Raw genomic sequence first — 21,861 nt, 5'->3', positions numbered from 1 at the left:
AAACGGCGCATCCTTGCGGGTTAACTTTGCCAATGGCAAAGCTATTTGCGAAAAGCCCTTGATGAATCTTCGGTAGTAGCCAGCTAAGCCCAGAAAACTCTTTATCTCAGTTACTGAGGTTGGTCGCCCCCTCATTACCACCTCCACTTTAGATGGGTCTACTGCTATCCCCTGCTTACACACTACATGACCCAAAAACTTCACCTCACTCTTCCAGAATTCACATTTAGACAGTTTTGCATAGAGTTTCTTTTCCTTCAGTATCTGTAACACGGTCCTCAAGTGCTCCGCATGCTCCTCTTCTGTCTTGGAATAAATCAGTATGTCATCAATGAAGACAACAACGAATTTATCCAAAAACGGACGGAAAACTCTGTTCATGTAATCCATAAACACTGTAAGAGCGCTTGTCAACCCAAAAGACATCACAGTGTACTCGTAATGACCATAACAAGTCCTGAAAGCGGTCTTAGGGATGTCCTCACCCCTCACCCTTATTTGGTGATAACCGGATCGCAAATCGATCTTGGAGAAAACCACAGCTCCTTGTAACTGATCCATGAGATCGTCAATCCTCAGCAATGGGTACTTATTCTTTATTGTGACCTTGTTCAGCTGTCTGTAATCCACACAGAGTCGCATACTCCCATCTTTTTTCTTTACCAGTAACACTGGTGCACCCCACGGAGAAACACTTGGTCGGATAAAGTTCTTACCCAACATATTTTCTAGCCTGGACTTTAGCTCGGCCATTTCCAGCGGTAACATCCTATAAGGAGCACTCGAGATTGGTCCAGCCCCAGGCACCAACTCAATAGCAAACTTAACCTCTCGGTTAGGTGGAAATTCATCAATATCGTCGGGAAAAACCTCCGGAAACTCACACACAACCGGAATTTGTTCCAATCTTATATCATCACCCAAAATACCTGCGGTTAACAACAAAATACCCTGACATTCAGTCCCAGAACAATGCACCATCAGAGTTCAAGTAATAACTATTCAACACAACCGATCCTTCTGTATCTTTCGGCATAAAGTACACCGATTTTGCAGAACAGTCGAGCAGAACATGGTTCTTAGATAACTAGTCCAAACCCAAGATAAGATCAATACCGGTCATCGGCAAGCAGATTAAATCATGGACAAAATCACGTTGCTTGACCCTAAATGAAACTTGCGGGCATCCTAGCCTAGTTATCATGGCTTCATGGGTGGGATTATACACCTTTAGGTCATAACCTAAGACTACAATCTTCAATCCTAGCTCACTAGCTTTTTCAAATGCAATGAATGAATGCGTTGCTCCCGAATCAAATAAAGCATTTAAAAATTGACCAGCCATTTCACAGTTATCTCGGATAAGTGTCTCAGATCCCTCGGCACCAACAGTTGAGGTGGTGAACACTCGGCCAGGCTGCTGTGCTCTCCCCGTACCTTGCTTCTACTTTTCCGGACAATTTGCGGATTTATGCCCCGTCTTACCACATGAATAGCACAAGCCCCATCCGGCCTTGCACGGGGCTCCTGGGTGGTGACTTCCACACCTAGCACAAGCTTGTTCATTCTGAGGCTGCTTCCCAAACCTCTTTCCTTGGGAGTTGTTGTTGTTGGGCCTCCTGAAAGAGCCTCCCCATTTGAAAGGCAGACCTCTAGGAGCAAAGCTCTTCCCTAGGTTCTGTGGGAATGGTCCCCTATGGCTTCCTCTCTCTGCAGCTGTCTTTTTCACACACTCTTCAGCAACCCTACTCTTATTCACCAATTCTGAGAAAGTTCTAATCTCCATTGATCCCACTGAGCTAAAGATATCGCTCCGGAGTTCTCCTTCATACTTAATGCACTTCCATTCTTCGAAATCTCCCGGAGCTCCCTGACACATGCGGAAAAACCTGAATAGCTCCTCAAACTTGTCTGTATACTCAGATACAGACATAGCACCCTGCTTTAGCTGCAGTAGCTCGAGTTCCTTGGCCGTCCTGGCATAATTTGGAAAGTACTTTTATTGAACTCCTCTTGGAAGGCATCCCAAGTGATAGTGTCATCACCCTACTGCAGGAGACGTCGGACTCCTTGCCACCAATGCGATGCTTCCCCAGTGAGAAAATTGGTAGCAAATTCAACACACTACCTTTCAGGTACCATCTGCGTTTGCAGTGCTCGCTCCATAGCCTAAAACCAGGTATCCGCTTCAGTCAGACTAGTGGTTCCCTTGAATTTAGGTGGATTAACCTTCAAGAAGTTTGCCAGTGTCATTGGGCCCTGAACCCCACTTCCGTCATTGCCATGGTTGTTCATCTGTTGTCCAAGGGCCGCAGCAGTGGCTTGCATAGCAGCAGCCATATTCTCCAACGTCTCCATAAAATCTACCGGGTTATTTGGGTTAGCTCCCGGTCCCTGAGTACTAGTACGACCTCTCCCACGACCTCAACCGCGGCCACGAGGTGCCATCTGGTTCCTATACACACCAAACAATCGATATTAAGTTGATCAATCTTAATGTCAGAAGTCTAGTGGTTCAAAGTCCCAAAGGCATGCTCATGAACGTTTATGCCAGGTATATCAGTTAGATATTTTAATAGCACATAAACACACATACAGAGAATGCACAGAAGTATAGTCAGTCTGTCCCTCAGGCTCTACAAGAACGAACTGCTCTGATACCATAATGTAACACCCTACCACACAGAGCCTTATGCTTAAGTCATAAGACAGAGGTGGCGAGGTATTACGACCTCTAAAATTAAAATTTAGTACATATAGTAGTATTGTGAAAGATGTTTATAACTAGGAGCCTTTGACTAAAAAGGGTAAAACAAAATCGTAACTCGAAAGGCGCAACACTCCGATCGATAACGTAACAACCGACAAAAGATAGACTAACACAAAACCATAACTAAAAGAGTGCCAAAGATACGAATATCAAAACTCAGGACCCGGTTTGCGAAGATAACCGGTCTGAGCATAAAATTATACCTATATAAGTATAAATATAGAATAAGAAACCCAAGGGAAACCCCAAGGACAAGCTAACAAAACTTGTTCTCCAAAACCACCTCTAAAAGGAGTCAAAACAGTATATATATACATTATTTAGTGGAGATAAAAGTATCTAAGAGAAAACATAAGACCAAAAATAAAGTCCCGAGAACCAAGGATCTTCACTAATACAGAAGTCTCCAGCATGCCTCAGCGAGAAGCCTCATGTCCTGCATCTGAAAACCACAAAATTCGCATGGGTGAGAACCGAGGGTTCCCAGTATGGTAACAATCCCTACATATCTAACATGTAATGTCCTGGGAAAGCCAAAGGCAATCCTAGAACTTCCACCAGATAAATCAAAACTTATAAATAGACTAAACCATAAATGACAACTGACTAAAGATCTTCAGTCTAACTAATACTTCTCTTTTCAATTCCTGCAGACCTCCCAACCACCAACAGTAGTATAATATGGCAAACACAATTATATCAGACAAGAAGATATACAGATAGAAAGCAGATATGTCATTTAGACAATTAGTAGGTAATATGCAGTCAATTAGGCAAATCCAAACAATTCACATAGTATGCATATGATGAATGCCTGTCCTATTGGCTGATCATATCACCTGTTGGTTATATAGCCAAACCGACAAGTCCTGGTAGCTAACCATTGGACTGTCTCTCTGTCGTACATCCCCAACTCGAGTTATACTCAATAATAAATCATAATTCATATCCAACACCCTCACTCGTGTATATATTCACAGGGGCGAGCTCATCCGAAATTTTCACAGTGTCCGGCCACACTTACCACATAGGGTCAGCAGAGTATCGAGTCTCCAACTGGAGCACATGTTGGCTAGCCACTACTTTCTCCCAGGGAAACTCGTATCTCAGATAGTGGAAGTGCAACATTCACATTTCATTCAATACTGATGAGCGGATAATTTATACGCTTTTTGACATTGTTTTTAGTATATTTTTAGTAGGATCTAGTTACTTTTAGGGATGTTTTCATTAGTTTTTATGTTAAATTCACATTTCTGGACTTTACTATGAGTTTGTGTGTTTTTCTGTGATTTCAGGTAATTTCTGGCTGAAATTGAGGGACTTGAGCAAAAATCAGATTCAGAGGTTGAAGAAGGACTGCTGATGTTGTTGGATTCTGACCTCCCTAAACTCAAAGTAGATTTTCTGGAGCTACAGAACTCGAAATGGTGCGCTTCCAATTGTGTTGGAAAGTAGACATCCAGGGCTTTCCAGCAATATATAATAGTCCATACTTTGGCCAAGAATAGATGACGTAAACTGGCGTTCAACGCCAGCTTTCTACCCAAATCTGGCGTCCAGCGCCAGAAAAGGAGCCAAAACCAGAGCTGAACGCCCAAACTGGCATAAATACTGGCGTTCAACTCCAAGAAGGACCTCTACACGTACAACACTCAGGCTCGGCCCAAGCACACACCAAGTGGGCCCCGAAAGTGGATTTATGCATCAATTACTTACTCATGTAAACCCTAGTGACTAGTTTATTATAAATAGGACCTTTTACTATTGTATTAGGTATCTTTGGTCTCAGTTTTAATCCATTGTTCATCTTAGGAGACTATTGATCACGTTTTAGAGGGGCTGGCCATTCGGCCATGCCTAGACCTATCACTTATGTATTTTTAACGGTAGAGTTTCTACACTCCATAGATTAAGGTGTGGAGCTCTGCTGTTCCTCAAAGATTAATGCAAAGTACTACTGTTTCTATTCAATTCATCTTATTTCGCTTCTAAGATATTCATTCGCACTTCAACCTGAATGTGATGAACGTGACAATCATCATCATTACCTATGAACGCGTGCCTGACAACCACTTCCGTTCTACATTAGAATTGAATGAGTATCTCTTGGATCTCCTAACCAGAATCTTCGTGGCGTAAGCTAGAATGATGGCGGCATTTAAGAGAATCCGGAAAGTCTAAACCTTGTCTGTGGTATTCCTAGTAGGATTCAATGATTGGATGACTGTGACGAGCTCCTAACTCGCGATTGCAGGGCGTTAGTGACAGACGCAAAAGGATAGTAAATCCTATTCCAGCATGATCGAGAACCGATAGATGAATAGCCGTGCCGTGACAGGGTGCGTGAGCATATTATTCACTGAGAGGATAAGATGAAGCCATTGGCAAGGGTGATGCCTCCAGACGATTAGCCGTGCCGTGACAGGGCATTGGATCATTTTCCCGAGAGATGACCAAAAGTAGCCATTGACAGTGGTGATGTATCACATAAAGCCAGCCATGGAAAGGAGTAAGACTGATTGGATGAAGATAGCAGGAAAGCAGAGGTTCAGAGGAACGAGAAGCATCTCCATTCGCTTATCTGAAATTCCTACCAATGATTTACATAAGTACCTCTATCCCTATTCCATTAATTATTATTCGAAAACACCATTATCAATTTATATCCGCCTGACTGAGATTTGCAAGGTGACCATAGCTTGCTTCATACCAACAATCTCCGTGGGATTCGACCCTTACTCACGTAAGGTATTACTTGGACGACCCAGTGCACTTGCTGGTTAGTTGTATCGAAGTTGTGACAAATTGTGAATTGAGATTAGAGCACCAAGCTTTTGGAGCCATTACCAGAGATCACAATTTCGTGCACCAAGTTTTTGGCACCGTTGCCGGGGATTGTTCGAGTTTGGACAACTGACGGTTCATCTTGTTGCTCAGATTAGGTAATTTTCTTTTTTTTTATTTTATTTTCAAAAAAATTTTTCAAAAATCTATTCAAAAAAAATTTCAAAAATTTTCTCACCTATTTTCGAAAAAATAAAAATGTTTTCAAAAATTTTATTCAAAATTATTAAGAATGAATTCTAGTGTTTCATGAAGCATGTAAAGCCTGGCTGGCTGAAAAGCCATGTCTAAATTTATTTGGACTGAGGCTTGCAATTTGTTATCAAGAGCAATATACTCTGGTGTTAAATGCTGAAGCTTGGCTGGCCATTGGCCATGTCTAGTGTTTTGGACTGGAGCTTTCATTGAAAGCTTGGCTGGCTAGTGAGCCATGTCTAATTCCTGGACTGAAGCTTTAGACTAAGAATGCAAGATTCCTGGAATTCGTATTAAAAATTTTGGAATCCTTATTTTTCTTTTTCATATAATTTTCGAAAAATACCAAAAAAATTAGAAAATCAAAAAAATCAAAAATATTTTTCTGTTTCTTGTTTGAGTCTTGAGTCATGTTATAAGTTTGGGGTCACTTGCATATGCATCTTGCATTTTTCGAAAATTTCATGCATTCATAGTGTTCTTCATGATCTTCAAGTTGTTCTTGGTAAGTCTTCTTGTTTGATCTTGATGATTTTTTATTTTGTGTCTTTTATTGTTTTTCATATGCATTCTTGAATTCTTAGTGTCTAAGCATTAAAGAATTCTAAGTTTGGTGTCTTGCATGTTTTCTTTGCATTAAAAATTTTTCAAAATTGTGTCTATGATGTTCATCTTGACATTCATAGTGTTCTTGGTGTTCATCTTGACATTCATAGCATTCTTGCATGCATCACATGTTTTGATCTAAAAATTTCATGCATTGCATCTTTTTAGTGTTTTTCTCTCTCATCATAAAAAAAATTTCAAAAATAAAAAAGAATATCTTTCCCTTTTTCTCTCATCAAATTCGAAAATTTGGATTGACTTTTTCAAAAAATTTTAAAATCAAATTGTTTCTCATGAGTCAAATCAAATTTTCAATTTGAAAATCTTATCTTTTTCAAAATCTTTTTCAAAAATCAAATCTTTTTCAAAATTCTTAGTTATTTTCGAAAATTCCAAAAATATTTTTCAAAAATATTTTTCTTATTTTTATATCAAATTTTCGAAAATAACATAATCAATTAATGTTTTGATTCAAAAATTTGAAGTTTGTTACTTGCTTGTTAAGAAAGATTCAAACTTTAAATTCTAGAATCATATCTTGTGAATTCTTATGAATCAAGTCATTAATTGAGATTTTAAAAATCAAATCTTTTTCAAAAATTAATTTCTATCATATCTTTTCAAAATATCTTCTTATCTTATCTTTTTCAAAAATGTGATTTCAAAATATCTTTTCTAACCTCCTAACTTCTTATCTTATCAAAATTTGTTCCAACTAACTAACTAACTAACTTTTTGTTTGTTTCTTAACTTTTTCAAAACTATCTAACTAACTCTCTCTCTCTAATTTTTGAAAATATCTTCCCCCTTTTTCAAAATTTCTTTTTAATTTATTACTTATTTTAATTTTTAAATCTTAATTTTTGAAAATTACTAACATTTTTCAAAAAACTATTTTCAAAAATCACTAACTCTTTTTCAAAAATTATTTTCGAAAATTCCTTCTCTCCCATCTTATTCTATTTATTCATTCATATCCTAACATCTCATCTCACATCTCTGCCATCCTCACAGTTGTGTTTCTTCCATTATATTACAGTCTTTGTCTCCCCCTCTTCTTCTACTCACACAGGGATCCCTATACTGTGGTATAAAGGATCTCTATTATTATTATTATTTTTCTGTGCCCTCTTCTTTGTCATATGAGTAGGAGCAAGGATAAGAACATTCTTGTGGAAGCAGATCCAGAACCTGAAAGGACTCTGAAAAGGAAACTAAGAGAAGCTAAAATACAACAATCCAGAGATAACCTTTCAGAAATTTTCGAACAGGAAGAGGAGATGGCAGCCGAAAATAATAATAATGTAAGGAAGATGCTTGGTGACTTTACTGCACCTAATTCCAATTTACATGGAAGAAGCATCTCCATTCCTGCCATTGGAGCAAACAACTTTGAGCTGAAACCTCAATTAGTTTCTCTGATGCAGCAGAACTGCAAGTTTCATGGACTTCCATCTGAAGATCCTTTTCAGTTCTTAACTGAATTCTTGCAGATATGTGATACTGTTAAGACTAATGGAGTAGATCCTGAAGTCTACAGGCTCATGCTTTTCCCTTTTGCTGTAAGAGACAGAGCTAGACTATGGTTGGATTCTCAACCCAAAGACAGCCTGAACTCTTGGGATAAGCTGGTCACGGCTTTCTTAGCCAAGTACTTTCCTCCTCAAAAGCTGAGCAAGCTTAGAGCTGATGTTCAAACCTTCAGACAGAAAGAAGGTGAATCCCTCTATGAAGCTTGGGAAAGATACAAACAGTTGACCAAAAAGTGTCCTTCTGACATGCTTTCAGAATGGACCATCCTGGATATATTCTATGATGGTTTATCTGAGCTATCAAAAATGTCACTGGACACTTCTGCAGGTGGATCCATTCACCTAAAGAAAACGCCTGCAGAAGCTCAAGAACTCATTGACATGGTTGCTAATAACCAGTTCATGTACACTTCTGAAAGGAATCCTGTGAATAATGGGACGCCTATGAAGAAGGGAGTTCTTGAAGTTGATACTCTGAATGCCATATTGACTCAGAACAAAATATTGACTCAGCAAGTCAATATGATCTCTCAGAGTCTGAATGGAATGCAAGCTGCATCCAACAGTACTCAAGAGGCTTCTTATGAAGAAGAAGCTTATGATCCTGAGAACCCTGCAATAGCAGAGGTGAATTACTTAGGTGAACCTTATAACTCATCATGGAGAAATCATCCATATTTCTCATGGAAGGATCAAAAGCCTCAACAAGGCTTTAATAATGGTGGAAGAAACAGGTTTAACAATAATAAACCTTTTCCATCATCCACTCAGCAACAGACAGAGAACTCTGAACAAAATGCTTCTAATTTAGCAAATCTAGTCTCTGATCTATCCAAGGCCACTGTGAGCTTCATGAATGAAACAAGGTCTTCCATTAGAAATTTGGAAGCACAAGTGGGCCAACTGAGAAAAAGGATCACTGAAATCCCTCCCAGTACTCTCCCAAGCAATACAGAAGAGAATCCAAAAGGAGAGTGCAAGGCCATTGACATAAGCAAAATGGCCGAACCCAATGAGGGAGAGGAGGACGTGAATCCCAAGGAGGAAGACCTCCTGGGACGTCCAGTGACCAATAAGGAGCTTCCCTCTGAGGAACCAAAGGAATCTGAGACTCATCTAGAGACCATAGAGATTCCATTGAACCTCCTTATGCCCTTCATGAGCTCTGATGAGTATTCCTCTTCTGAAGAGAATGAGGATGTTACTGAAGAGCAAACTGCCAAGTTTCTTGGTGCAATCATGAAGCTAAATGCCAAATTATTTGGCATTGATACTTGGGAAGTTGAACCTCCCTTGTTCATCAATGAACTAAGTGATCTGGATCAACTGACATTGCCTCAGAAGAGACAGGATTCTGGAAAGTTCATAATACCTTGTACCATAGGCACCATGATCCTTAAGGCTCTGTGTGACCTTGGTTCAGGGATAAACCTCATGCCCCTCTCTATAATGGAGAAACTGGGAATCTATGAGGTGCAAGCTGCTAAAATCTCCTTAGAGATGGCAGACAGCTCAAGAAAACAGGCTTATGGACAAGTAGAGGATGTACTAGTAAAGGTTGAGGGCCTTCACATCCCTACTGATTTCATAGTCTTGGATACTGGAAAGGAAGAGGATGAATCCATCATCCTAGGAAGACCTTTCCTAGCCACAGCAAGAGCTGTGATTGATGTGGACAGAGGAGAACTAGTCCTTCAATTGAATGAGGACAACCTTGTGTTTACAACTCAAGGATCTCTCTCTGCTTCCATGGAGAGGAAGCATAAAAAGCTTCTCTCAAAGCAGAGTCAATCAGAGCCCCCACAATCAAACTCTAAGTTTGGTGTTGGGAGGCCATATCCAAACTCTAAGTTTGGTGTTGAACTCCCATATCCAAACTCTAAGTTTGGTGTTGAGGAGTCTCAACAAAGCTCTGCACATCTGTGAGGCTCCATGAGAGCCCACTATCAAGCTATTGACATTAAAGAAGCGCTTGTTGGGAGGCAACCCAATTTTTATTTATCTAACTATATTTTTCTTAGTTATATGTCTTTATAGGTCCATGATCATGTGGAGTCACAAAATCAATAGAAAAATTGAACACGGAATCAAAAACAGCAGAAGAAAAATCACACCCTGGAGGAGCATCTGTCTGGCGTTCAGCGCCAGAACAGAGCATGGTTCTGGCGCTGAACGCCCAAAATGGGCATCTTATGGGCGCTGAACGCCAGAACAAGCATGGTTCTGGCGTTCAACACCAGAAATGGCTAGTAAAGGGGAGCTGAACGCCCAAAATGGGCATCTTATGGGCGCTGAACGCCAGAACAAGCATGGTTCTGGCGTTCAACGCCAGAAATGGCTAGTAAAGGGGCGTTGAACGCCCAAAATGGCCACCAACCTGGCGCTGAACGCCCAGAGTTGTGTGCAAGGGCATTTTGCATGCCTAATGGGTGCAGGGATGTAAATCCTTGACACCTCAGGATCTGTGGACACCACAGGAACATCTCAGGATCTGTGGACCCCACAGGATCCCTACCTTACCTCCTCATAATCCTAGTTTTTTTTTTCCACATCTTCTTCTTCATCTATCCTTTCTTCTTTTGCTCGAGGGCGAGCAACATTCTAAGTTTGGTGTGGTAAAACAATTATGTAAAGGATCTATAGCTCAGTGGTAGAACATGTGGCTGCAAATCAAGAGATCCCTGAGATACCTCAGGAGATGCACTTCCCTCCACATAATTATTGGAAGCAACTGAGGATAGAAACCCCAAAAATCACTAGGAATCAAGCCACAAAGGCAAGGAAGAGACATAGAAGAACTCAAGAACATCATTGAAACGCCATCATCACTAAGGTGGATTCATTCCTTGCTCTTATTTCTTCTGTTTTTCGTTTTCTATGCTATGTGCTTATCCATGTTTGTGTCTTCATTACATGATCATTAGTAGTTAGTAACTTTGTCTTAAAGTTATAAATGTCCTATGAATCCATCACCTCTCTTAAAAGAAAAATGTTTTAATTCAAAAGAACAAGAAGTACATGAGTTTCGAGTTTATCCTTGAACTTAGTTTAATTATATTGATGTGGTGACAATGCTTCTTGTTTTCTAAATGTATGCTTGAACAGTGCATATGTCTTTTGAAGTTATTGTTTAAGAATGTTAAATATGTTGGCTCTTGAAAGAATGATGATTAGGAGACATGTTATTTGATAATCTGAAAAATCATAAAAATGATTCTTGAAGCAAGAAAAAGCAGCAAAGAACAAAGCTTGCAGAAAAAAAAAATAGGCAAAAAAAAATATATAGAAAGAAAAAGCAAGCAGAAAAAGCCAATAACCCTTAAAACCAAAAGGCAAGGGCAAATAAAAAGGATCCCAAGGCTTTGAGCATCAGTGGATAGGAGGGCCTAAAGGAATAAAATCCTGGTCTAAGCGGCTAAACCAAGCTGTCCCTAACCATGTGCTTGTGGCGTGTAGGTGTCAAGTGAAAACTTGAGACTGAGCGGTTAAAGTCAAGGTCCAAAGCAAAAAAAAAAAAAGAGTGTGCTTAAGAACCCTGGACACCTCTAATTGGGGACTTTAGCAAAGCTGAGTCACAATCTGAAAAGGTTCACCCAATTATGTGTCTGTGGCATTTATGTATCCGGTGATGATACTGGAAAACAAAGTGCTTAGGGCCACGGCCAAGACTCATAAAATAGCTGTGTTCAAGAATCATCATACTGAACTAGGAGAGTCAATAACACTATTCGAAATCTGAAGTTCCTATAGATGCCTATCATTCTGAACCTCAATGGATAAAGTGAGATGCCAAAACTATTCAAGAGGCAAAAAGCTATAAGTCCCGCTCATATGATTGAAGCTGTGTTTCATTGATAGTTTGGAATTTATAGTATATTCTCTTCTTTTTATCCTAATTGATTTTCAGTTGCTTGGGGACAAGCAACAATTTAAGTTTGGTGTTGTGATGAGCGGATAATTTATACGCTTTTTGACATTGTTTTTAGTATATTTTTAGTAGGATCTAGTTACTTTTAGGGATGTTTTCCTTAGTTTTTATGTTAAATTCACATTTCTAGACTTTACTATGAGTTTGTATATTTTTCTGTGATTTCAGATAATTTCTGGCTGAAATTGAGGGACTTGAGCAAAAATCAGATTCAGAGGTTGAAGAAGGACTGTTGATGCTGTTGGATTCTGACCTCCCTGAACTCAAAGTGAATTTTCTGGAGCTACAGAACTTGAAATGGTGCACTTCCAATTGCGTTGGAAAGTAGACATCCAGGACTTTCTAGCAATATATAATAGTCTATACTTTGGCCAAGAATAGATGACATAAACTGACGTTCAACGCCAGCTTTCTACCCAAATCTGGCGTCCAGCACCAGAAAAGGAGCCAAAACCAGAGCTGAACGCCCAAACTGGCATAAATACTGGCGTTCAACTCCAAGAAGGACCTCTACACGTGCAACACTCAGGCTCGGCCCAAGCACACACCAAGTGGGCCCCGAAAGTGGATTTATGCATCAATTACTTACTCATGTAAACCCTAGTGACTAGTTTATTATAAATAGGACCTTTTACTATTGTATTAGGTATCTTTGGTCTCAGTTTTAATCCATTGTTCATCTTAGGAGACTATTGATCACGTTTTAGAGGGGCTGGCCATTTGGCCATGCCTAGACCTATCACTTATGTATTTTTAACGGTAGAGTTTCTACACTCCATAGATTAAGGTGTGGAGCTCTACTGTTCCTCAAAGATTAATGCAAAGTACTACTGTTTCTATTCAATTCATCTTATTTCGCTTCTAAGATATTCATTCGCACTTCAACCTGAATGTGATGAATGTGACAATCATCATCATTACCTATGAACGCGTGCCTGACAACCACTTCCGTTCTACATTAGAATTGAATGAGTATCTCTTGGATCTCCTAACCAGAATCTTCGTGGCGTAAGCTATAATGATGGCGGCATTCAAGAGAATCCGGAAAGTCTAAACCTTTTCTGTGGTATTCCTAGTAGGATTCAATGATTGGATGACTGTGACGAGCTCCTAACTCGCGATTGCAGGGCGTTAGTGACAGACGCAAAAGGATAGTAAATCCTATTCCAGTATGATCGAGAACTGACAGATGAATAGCCGTGCCGTGACAGGGTGCGTGAGCATATTATTCACTGAGAGGATAAGATGAAGCCATTGGCAAGGGTGATGCCTCCAGACGATTAGCCGTGCCGTGACAGGGCATTGGATCATTTTCCCGAGAGATGACCGAAAGTAGCCATTGACAGTGATGATGTATCACATAAAGCCAGCCATGGAAAGGAGTAAGACTGATTGGATGAAGATAGCAGGAAAGCAGAGGTTCAGAGGAACGAGAAGCATCTCCATTCGCTTATCTGAAATTCCTACCAATGATTTACATAAGTACCTCTATCCCTATTCCATTAATTATTATTCGAAAACACCATTATCAATTTATATCCGCCTGACTGAGATTTGCAAGGTGACCATAGCTTGCTTCATACCAACAATCTCCGTGGGATTCGACCCTTACTCACGTAAGGTATTACTTGGACGACCCAGTGCACTTGCTGGTTAGTTGTATCGAAGTTGTGACAAATTGTGAATTGAGATTAGAGCACCAAGCTTTTGGAGCCATTACCAGAGATCACAATTTCGTGCACCAAATACGCATATATGCAATCATACTCAGCCATAATTCAATAATAGCTCAGCCGTACCTCGGCAATATCTCAGCCATTCGGCTCATAATACAATCCATAACCAGCCAATTCATTAACAATCACAGCCCTTCGGATCATGGTATATCAAGCACTTCCACATTCATCCTCCGTATCTCATACAATGATCCTTGATCATCATTCGTCATTAATTATCCCCTTTCTTCATTCACAAGCTACTACATTTCCTAGCTTTTTACCATTGCTAGGCTTATCATAATGATTTAAGACATAAGGGGTGAGATCAGAGGTTTAGAAGTATGAAATTTGGCTTTGAAAACTCAAAAATCAACTTTGGAATGAAAACAGGGTCACGCGTGCGCGTCGCCCACGCGCATGCGTGGAATGCATCAAGATACAGCGACGCGTACGCGTCCCTCCACGCGCACGCGTGGATGGGAGAAAAGTCAAGTGATGCCTACGCGTCAGCCACGCATACGCGTGAGTGCGTTATGCACAAAACTGGCACAACCCAGGCACAACTCTCGGGAATTTGGCTGGGCTAATTGAATTCGCTCATCGACGCGTACGCGTGGGTAGTGAAACTTTGAAAACGATGCGTGCGCGTCACCCACGCCTACGCGTGGGAGTGCTTTCTGCAAAAAATTTTACTAAGTTAAAAAGCTTCAGAATTCACAGTTTCAAACCCCAATCTTTCGACGGGCATAACTTCTTCGTTTAAAATCATTTTTTGCCCGTTCTTTAAACGGCATAAACATCCCGAATCCAATTTCATTTCTAAACAAGTTTGGCACAAATCGGGGATCCGGAGTCCAAGTTATGCTCCATCAAAGTATGTCCCAAAACTACATTTTCATACAAAACCACAAAGTGTCATTTTCAAAACAAACCAATTCCAACCCTTTTTGAAATCAACCCAAAACATACCAAAAATCAACCTCAAGCCTCCTCAAATCATACATGAACATTTTTACCAAATCATAACCCACCAATTCATCATTTTAACCAATCTCAACCAAGTAACTCAACTTCAAACACAATATCATAATACATACATTTTCTCATCCCAATTTCCAACAATACCATTCCCAATCAACCATTATTACACACAATTAATATCATCCTCACCATCAACATGGCTCCACCCACAATTCAACCTCAATCAATCATTAATCATATATCAAAACATGCATATCTCTCATGCATCACACCATCAATACATCAATATTCATAATCACATACTTAACCACATAATTTATCTCAACCATTCAACAACATCAACCATTCAAAACCTATCTTAAGGCCTCTAGCCTAAGTTTTCACACCACATTACATTTTAGATACAGAAAATCGATATAATGCCATTTAGAAGCTGGCAGAGGGGTACGTGCCACTCAACAAAGCAGTCCAAGTGTTCAACTGTTTCACTGTGTGTGTCATTCAGGCACAATTATCATCATGGGCAAACCCATGTCAGTTAGGATATCTTGGCATCACGGTAAGAAACAGGCTAATAGTTAGGCGAACATTCCCGCATTAGCAACCTTAGCCTATCAGTTAGGCGGGTACTTTCGCATTAGCAATTTCGCACAAGGCCATTCAACATACCATATGCTATCAGTTAAGCAGACATTCCCGCATTAGCAATCTTAGACTATCAGTTAGGCGGGCACTTCCGCATTAGCACTTTGGCACAAAACCCATTCGACATACAATTTTCACGATTCTTTACCCGTTTTAGTTATCTCTTTCATACATGGCTTCTCATTTTCTTTCTCTTTATTATGCCTCCACTTCACCAATTACATACACACACTTCCGCATCACCTACATTATTAAACACACCTCCGCATCACCGCTTAATTACACATACCTCCGCATCACCAAATAATCAATCATTCTTACCTCCAGATCACCTCATAGGTATACCTTTAGTCTTAGCATTAAAACCTTTAATTTCCAAATACCCAAATTTCTTTAATTTTTAATCAAGATAAAAATAATTTTCTTAATAAATCAAACTAAAAACAAGAATCTTTTCTTAATAAATCGAAATCAATTAATACAATTCTTAAATCAAATTTTCTTTAAACTAGCCTCAAAGTTTTATAAAAATTTCTATAGTACTTCCTCTAAAATTCGGACTTTGCCACCCTTCAAGGGTCCTTACCAAACCATCTTCAATTCTCAAAAACTCTTCTTGATAATTCAAACAAATCAAATTCAATATTATAAATCTATTTTCAATTGTCAAAGATCACTTCCAATAAATCAAACTTTTAATACAAAAACCCTTTTTCTCAATATGAGTAAATATGTAAAGCAAATCTTTTTTTAACAGAGTTATTTCTCAAAATAAGCTTGTAAATCATGTTTTCAAAATAAAATCACTTTTTCGTATATTTTTACAAGAATTCGGCCAGAACCTCTTTTATAAAAATAGACTTCACCACCTTCACGGCTCACTCACTTCCATCATTCCTTAACTTATCTCAATCCAAACCAGTACTCAATTCATACATCACTTTACCAATACACATAATTTATTCATAGCTACAGTTTCGAAAATTCTCATCACAATCTGCTAGAAATCAAAATCTTTAGAATTTTCAACCATTCAGAAAACCAAACACATATTCATCAATTGCAATTATTTTTACAATCACAAATCCAACACAAATTCGTTATTCAACCAGCCAGACAGTCATAAATTATTTGCAATTACTCATTAAGCTTTTGAGTATTTATGAATTAAAAACTTATAGTTTTAAAAACGAATCCCCTACTTCCGTACAAAATTAGAATCAACAAAAACTCTGGAGAATTTTCTGATCGAGCTACTAAAGAAAAAAACATCAAAAATCGCTTGTGCCTCCTAGAATTTCAATTGGGTGAACTAAAAAAAAATGAGCTATGTTACTATCACTCCTATCAAACAAAAATAACGCTAACATGTAGAGAAAGAAAATACGAATACTTTTATTTGAAAGTTCCACGGTTTCTCTCCCTCACTCTCGATCACTCTTGCTTTCTTTTCTTTCAATTTTGGTTCAGTTCCAAAAGAGGAAAATGAAAATTAGATGGTGATGATAAGCATGATAGAAAATGATAAGGTGTCATGGTTATTAATGAAAGGAACATGTGTAACTATTATATATATGTATATATGTATTAGACTATTACCAAGCCACGTTAACACTTTCTTTTCCCTTTTGTTTTGTATGATTCTGTAGTGATAAAGATGAATAATTAGTAAACTTAAATATTTAAATTTTATACTATTTGATTTATTTATATATTATAATAAAACTCTTATCACTATTATTTTATTTCACAATTTGTGATTTGTTTGTGAAAAATATTTACACTAACAAATAAAGAGAAATCTACTTACTTAAAAATAATTTTATTAGATAATTAGGTACAAAAAAAAATATTTATTATATTTTTAAAACAAATTTACGAAAAAATACTCTTATTACTTTTACTATTTATACTTTTTTATTATTTTAAAATACTTTACATATAATTATATTTTAAAATTTTTATAATTATATTTATTTTAATATGCTATGTAAATCAAAAAATCAATTTTAATCATTTTCAAATATTCTTTTGAGTTTGTATCACTTCAAAGTTATCGTCTAACAAAGTGGGTTAAAAAAATATTAACATGTATTTTTACTTTATGCTATTTAAATGGTTTTTTTTAAAAATAATTTATACAATATGTATATATGTATGTATACACACAATAAATATTCTAAAATATTATTAAAAAACTCTATGCATTAGGAGAAGAAAAACAAAAACAAGTAAATATCAAAGAAAAATCTACAAAAAATAAAGTTTTTGTACTACAACATAAAAAATTATTGCAGATTCAAATTATATCAAATTATACTTCTCATAAAAGTTCCACCAAATTATAAATTACTAACTTAATAATTATTACAGATTTAAAATTAAATTAAAAGTTTCAGATCAAAGTACTACAACAATTTTTGTGCTATTTAATAGAGAAACAAAAAAATTATTGATACAACTATCTTAAATCTAATTACACTCTAAAACAATAATAACACTGAAGTATCATCTCAATTAAAAATTTATATAATTGGACACTTATATTTAAAGTCAAAGTAAATGATTTTAACTTCAAAAAAAGCTCTCAATAATACTTTATTACAAGACATTTATTTCAACAGAAAGTACTAAAACTCAACCCTTATTACAATAAATAAAACAGGTAATACTACAAAAACATTATTTGTTCAAAACATTATTTATATGGTTTATTTATATTTTTTATTAATTATAAGAACTAACTACACCAACATTAATATCATAAAACTTAAATGACATACCAATTAATATAAAAAAAATTTATATTACAAAATATTTTAAATAAAAAATATTAAATTTAATATTAATTTATATATTTTAATTAATTTTTAAATAATATAATACTTATTAAAATATACTTTATACTATTATTATTAATTTACTTTTCCGCGTGATGCGTGGTCTCACCGTGGTCTCACCTTAGTGTGGTATAATATTTCTACGAATTGTATTCTTGTGACATACTTTAAAAAAATCCAGCTATTACCGACTCTTTATTAAACTTGAACAAGTAAAATATTATTGAATTCCGCTAAGAAACTAATAAAAAATCTTGATAATGTACACAATGGGTTGATTATTTAGTCCAATAGAGATAAATAATAAAAATCACTTTACAGATTACTTAAATTCAAAAACTCTCATTCATTTATTTCACATCAAATTTCAAATTTCAAATTTTTCAATTTTAAATTTTTTAAAAAATCCAGTTAGTTATTTCAAAAAAATAACCATCTGAATCCTAATTTAGTAAAGCATTTCTGTAACACCCTAACTTTTAGCATCTCATGAGCGTACCAAAAGTTCAGGCGTTACTTACTTCTAAACCTTTTTATATATAAATATAATGTTACCCTTTAAAAATAAATTTTAAATACTAATCTTCCTCTTGTACCAAAACCGAAACCCTTAGTCATTTTCTTTCAAAATATTACTTGTACTTTAATCCGTTTTCGAATCTTTTAGTTACCGATTTTTCTCAACTTTTAATGTAATCTTTCAACCACCAAATCTCATCAATTTCCTCTAAATACCATATCACAATAGTCCCATATCATTAAAATAACCACAGCTGAACTGTTCTTCATAGCCAAACCAACAAATTACAAGCAACAATAATAATTCAACATAAACTCATTCAAACTCAAATAATAATCAACAAAATCAACATTTATTTATTAAATTCATATTTAATTATTATAAAATTACCAAACCCTACCTCCGTACGAAATCAAAACAATAGAAGCTCCAGAGAAGCTTTCTTACCGAGCCGCTGAAGAAGAAAACGTCAGGAATCGTTTATGCCTCCTAAAACTCCAATTGGCAGAACTTAAGGAGAAGAAGAAATATGTCACCGTCAACTTTTTCCGAACAAAAGTGATGCCAACGTATAGTAGAGGAGGATATGAACACTTTTATCGGATTAGATGTTTTATTGGAGTTACGGATCACAAAAAATCGAAATCAAAAGGTCGAAGAAGCTTTGGTTTCTCTCTTTCTCTCTCTTTTATTCCTCAAGTTCAATTCGGTGATGAAGCAAAGAGAATGATGATTAATATGATAATTAAATGTATATTGGTGTCATAGTTTTACATTATGTATATATATACATATTTGAATTGAAGTAATGTTTAAAATGGTCCATAAAATTTTTAACTTGCTTCTGATTAGTCCCTTATTTTTTAAAATGATCAAATAAGTCTTTCACTCTCAAAATTGTGAATCCTCATTAATCCAAAAGTTACTAGACATTTTAACGGCACTGAGGTATAGGCACTTAACTGCGGGAATAGTTCCTCTCAATTTTTTTTTACAATTGAGGGAGTGAAGTGTGATCTCCTACCATTGATTTTATAAGTGGGACCAAGAATAAATATGTGAGAGAGAGAGCAATGAAGGGTTAAAGATCACACTTTACACTCTCAATTTTTTTTAACAATTGAGAGGATCCATTCCCCTTAACTGCACGCTAATGTGGACACATAATGAATTCAACTCAAATTGGCGTTCCAAATTTGATTAAAATGCCCAAATTGATCCAATTTTTACTTATAAAATCCCAACTCCCAAATGTTCATCTTTATTCTTCGTCTCCACTCCTCTCATTCTTATTGATGTTTTTTATCTTGGCACTAATCTAAAGGAGATTCAATCTCTGGTAACCTTTCGTTTTTTGTTGTTGTTACTTTCTGATCCAACCAAACAATACCTCTAGTTTCTTTTGGTCTCCATCATACCTTGATGTATTTTTTTTCTTTGTTCCCACAAGTTCGATTATGCGACAATCCCAAAAATAGTGTGCTTCAATTCTATTTGAGTTGCTTGTGCTGTTTGTTCTGGGGTTAACCGAACCACCACAGGGTAGTTATTTTCCACTTCTTCTTCTGACGACGTAATCGCTTCTTCTTCATCTTCATTTTTTTGTCATTGGAAGCTTTGTGTTGTTGTTGTTTTTTTTTATTCTCATTGGAAGCTTCTTCTTCTTCAGTTGATGTGGTTATGGATGTGTTGTTGTCAGTACTAATTTGGAGGATTTGTTGTATTGCGATATCGTCGAGTCTAGTGGCGGTGGTGGTGGTCGTAATGGGGGCAATCTTATTGGTCATTGTTGTTGAAGAGGAGAAGATTGGAAGAATATGGAATGTAGAGTACGATGGTGGTTAGGATCAACCAAAGGGTGATACTACTTTTGAATCCATTATTGCGTTGATTGGAATAAGGTGCATTTGATTTGCTTTTATTAATTATTAGCTTATTTTCAAGGTTCGATTTTCCTTTCTTTGAGGTTATTTCTTGCTTACAAAGGTGGTGTATGTATGGGAAGAAACTTGAAAGTTCAGAATAGTTCGAATCACACAAAAATAGAAATTAGAAAACTGTTTTAATATTTTTATTTTTGTTTAATTTGCTTTCTTCTTTCTTTTGTGTTTTGTTGCTTATGATTTGATGTGTGAAATTTGTTATGGCTAGAACAACAACAACGAAGAGGAGATAAGTGGAGATAAAGAACAAAGATGAACAAGAAGAAAAAAGATAAACATTTGGGTGAGTTAGGATTTTATAAGTGAAAATTGGATCAATTTGGACATTTTAATCAAATTTGAAACACCAATTTGAGTTGAATTCATTGTCTGTTCACATCAGTGTGCAGTTAAGTGTCAACTTGGCATTTAACTGTACACCTCAGCGCCGTTAAAACGTCTAGTAACTTTTGGATTAACGGAGATTTACGATTCTGAGAGTGAAAAATTTATTTGGTCATTTTATAAAGTAGAAGACTAATTTAAAACGAGTTGAAAATTTTAGGAACTATTTTAGGCATTACCTCTGTTTGAATTTGAAGCCACGTTTTGTTTCATTATGTTTCCTTTCTTGCCAAATGGCTTCGGCCAAATTTCTTTTCTTTTTTTTTTAAATTTTAATAATAATAATAATAATAATATAATGATAATAATAATAATAGTAATAATAATAATAATAATAACAATAAAAATTAATTTAATTTTTATCTATTAAAATATTTTTTGATAAATAATTAAATTAAACTTCAATAATCATAGAATTTTATTTAATTACTTTTGTTAAAAAAATAATTTCTTAAAACAAAATCTCAATATAATACAATAACTCATAAATAATTAATTATTTAATTTTAAAAAATCTGGGAGTGTTACAGTTTCACTCTAATACTCTCTTCTTTTTCAATCGGCGGCCACCCCACCTTCATCAATAATCATCACATTTCACTGTCGCTGCTTGGCTTGCCGCACGCCACTCACCCTTAGTAAAAATAACTATCCACTTAAGGATAAAAATAATCATCCCCATACCTAATGAATTGAACATCTAACATATTTTAATTATATATATAACTAAACCCAATCCAATCAAAATAATCATCTACATAAAAATTAAAATAACCATCTGCATACTACTAAAATGGCCATCTTAAATTGACCATTAAAATAGAAGAAGAAGATGAAAAAACAGAAGAAATAACTATGATCATCCAACAATTTATTTTTTATTAAAAAAAAGAAAAATGTATCATTTGACACATGAATCTTATGATTTGATATAAACATAAAAATGGAGAAA

At 36.2% G+C, this 21,861-nt stretch overlaps 1 non-coding gene across 1 annotated transcript; it reads right to left on the bottom strand.

The window, feature by feature from the left end:
• Positions 1 to 8,094: 8,094 nt before the first annotated feature.
• Positions 8,095 to 8,202, bottom strand: LOC148570464 (small nucleolar RNA R71). Its single transcript, XR_015908109.1, has one exon. It is a non-coding gene; the product is annotated as a small nucleolar RNA R71 (small nucleolar RNA).
• Positions 8,203 to 21,861: the final 13,659 nt, after the last annotated feature.

The sequence above is a fragment of the Arachis ipaensis genome, chromosome B3 (genome assembly GCF_059453495.1).
Source record: "Arachis ipaensis isolate K30076 ecotype BB chromosome B3, ASM5945349v1, whole genome shotgun sequence".
Classification (NCBI taxonomy): Eukaryota; Viridiplantae; Streptophyta; class Magnoliopsida; order Fabales; family Fabaceae; genus Arachis; species Arachis ipaensis.
The sequence above is the reverse complement of the archived record's forward strand: the minus strand, read 5'-3'. Positions and strand labels throughout refer to the sequence as shown.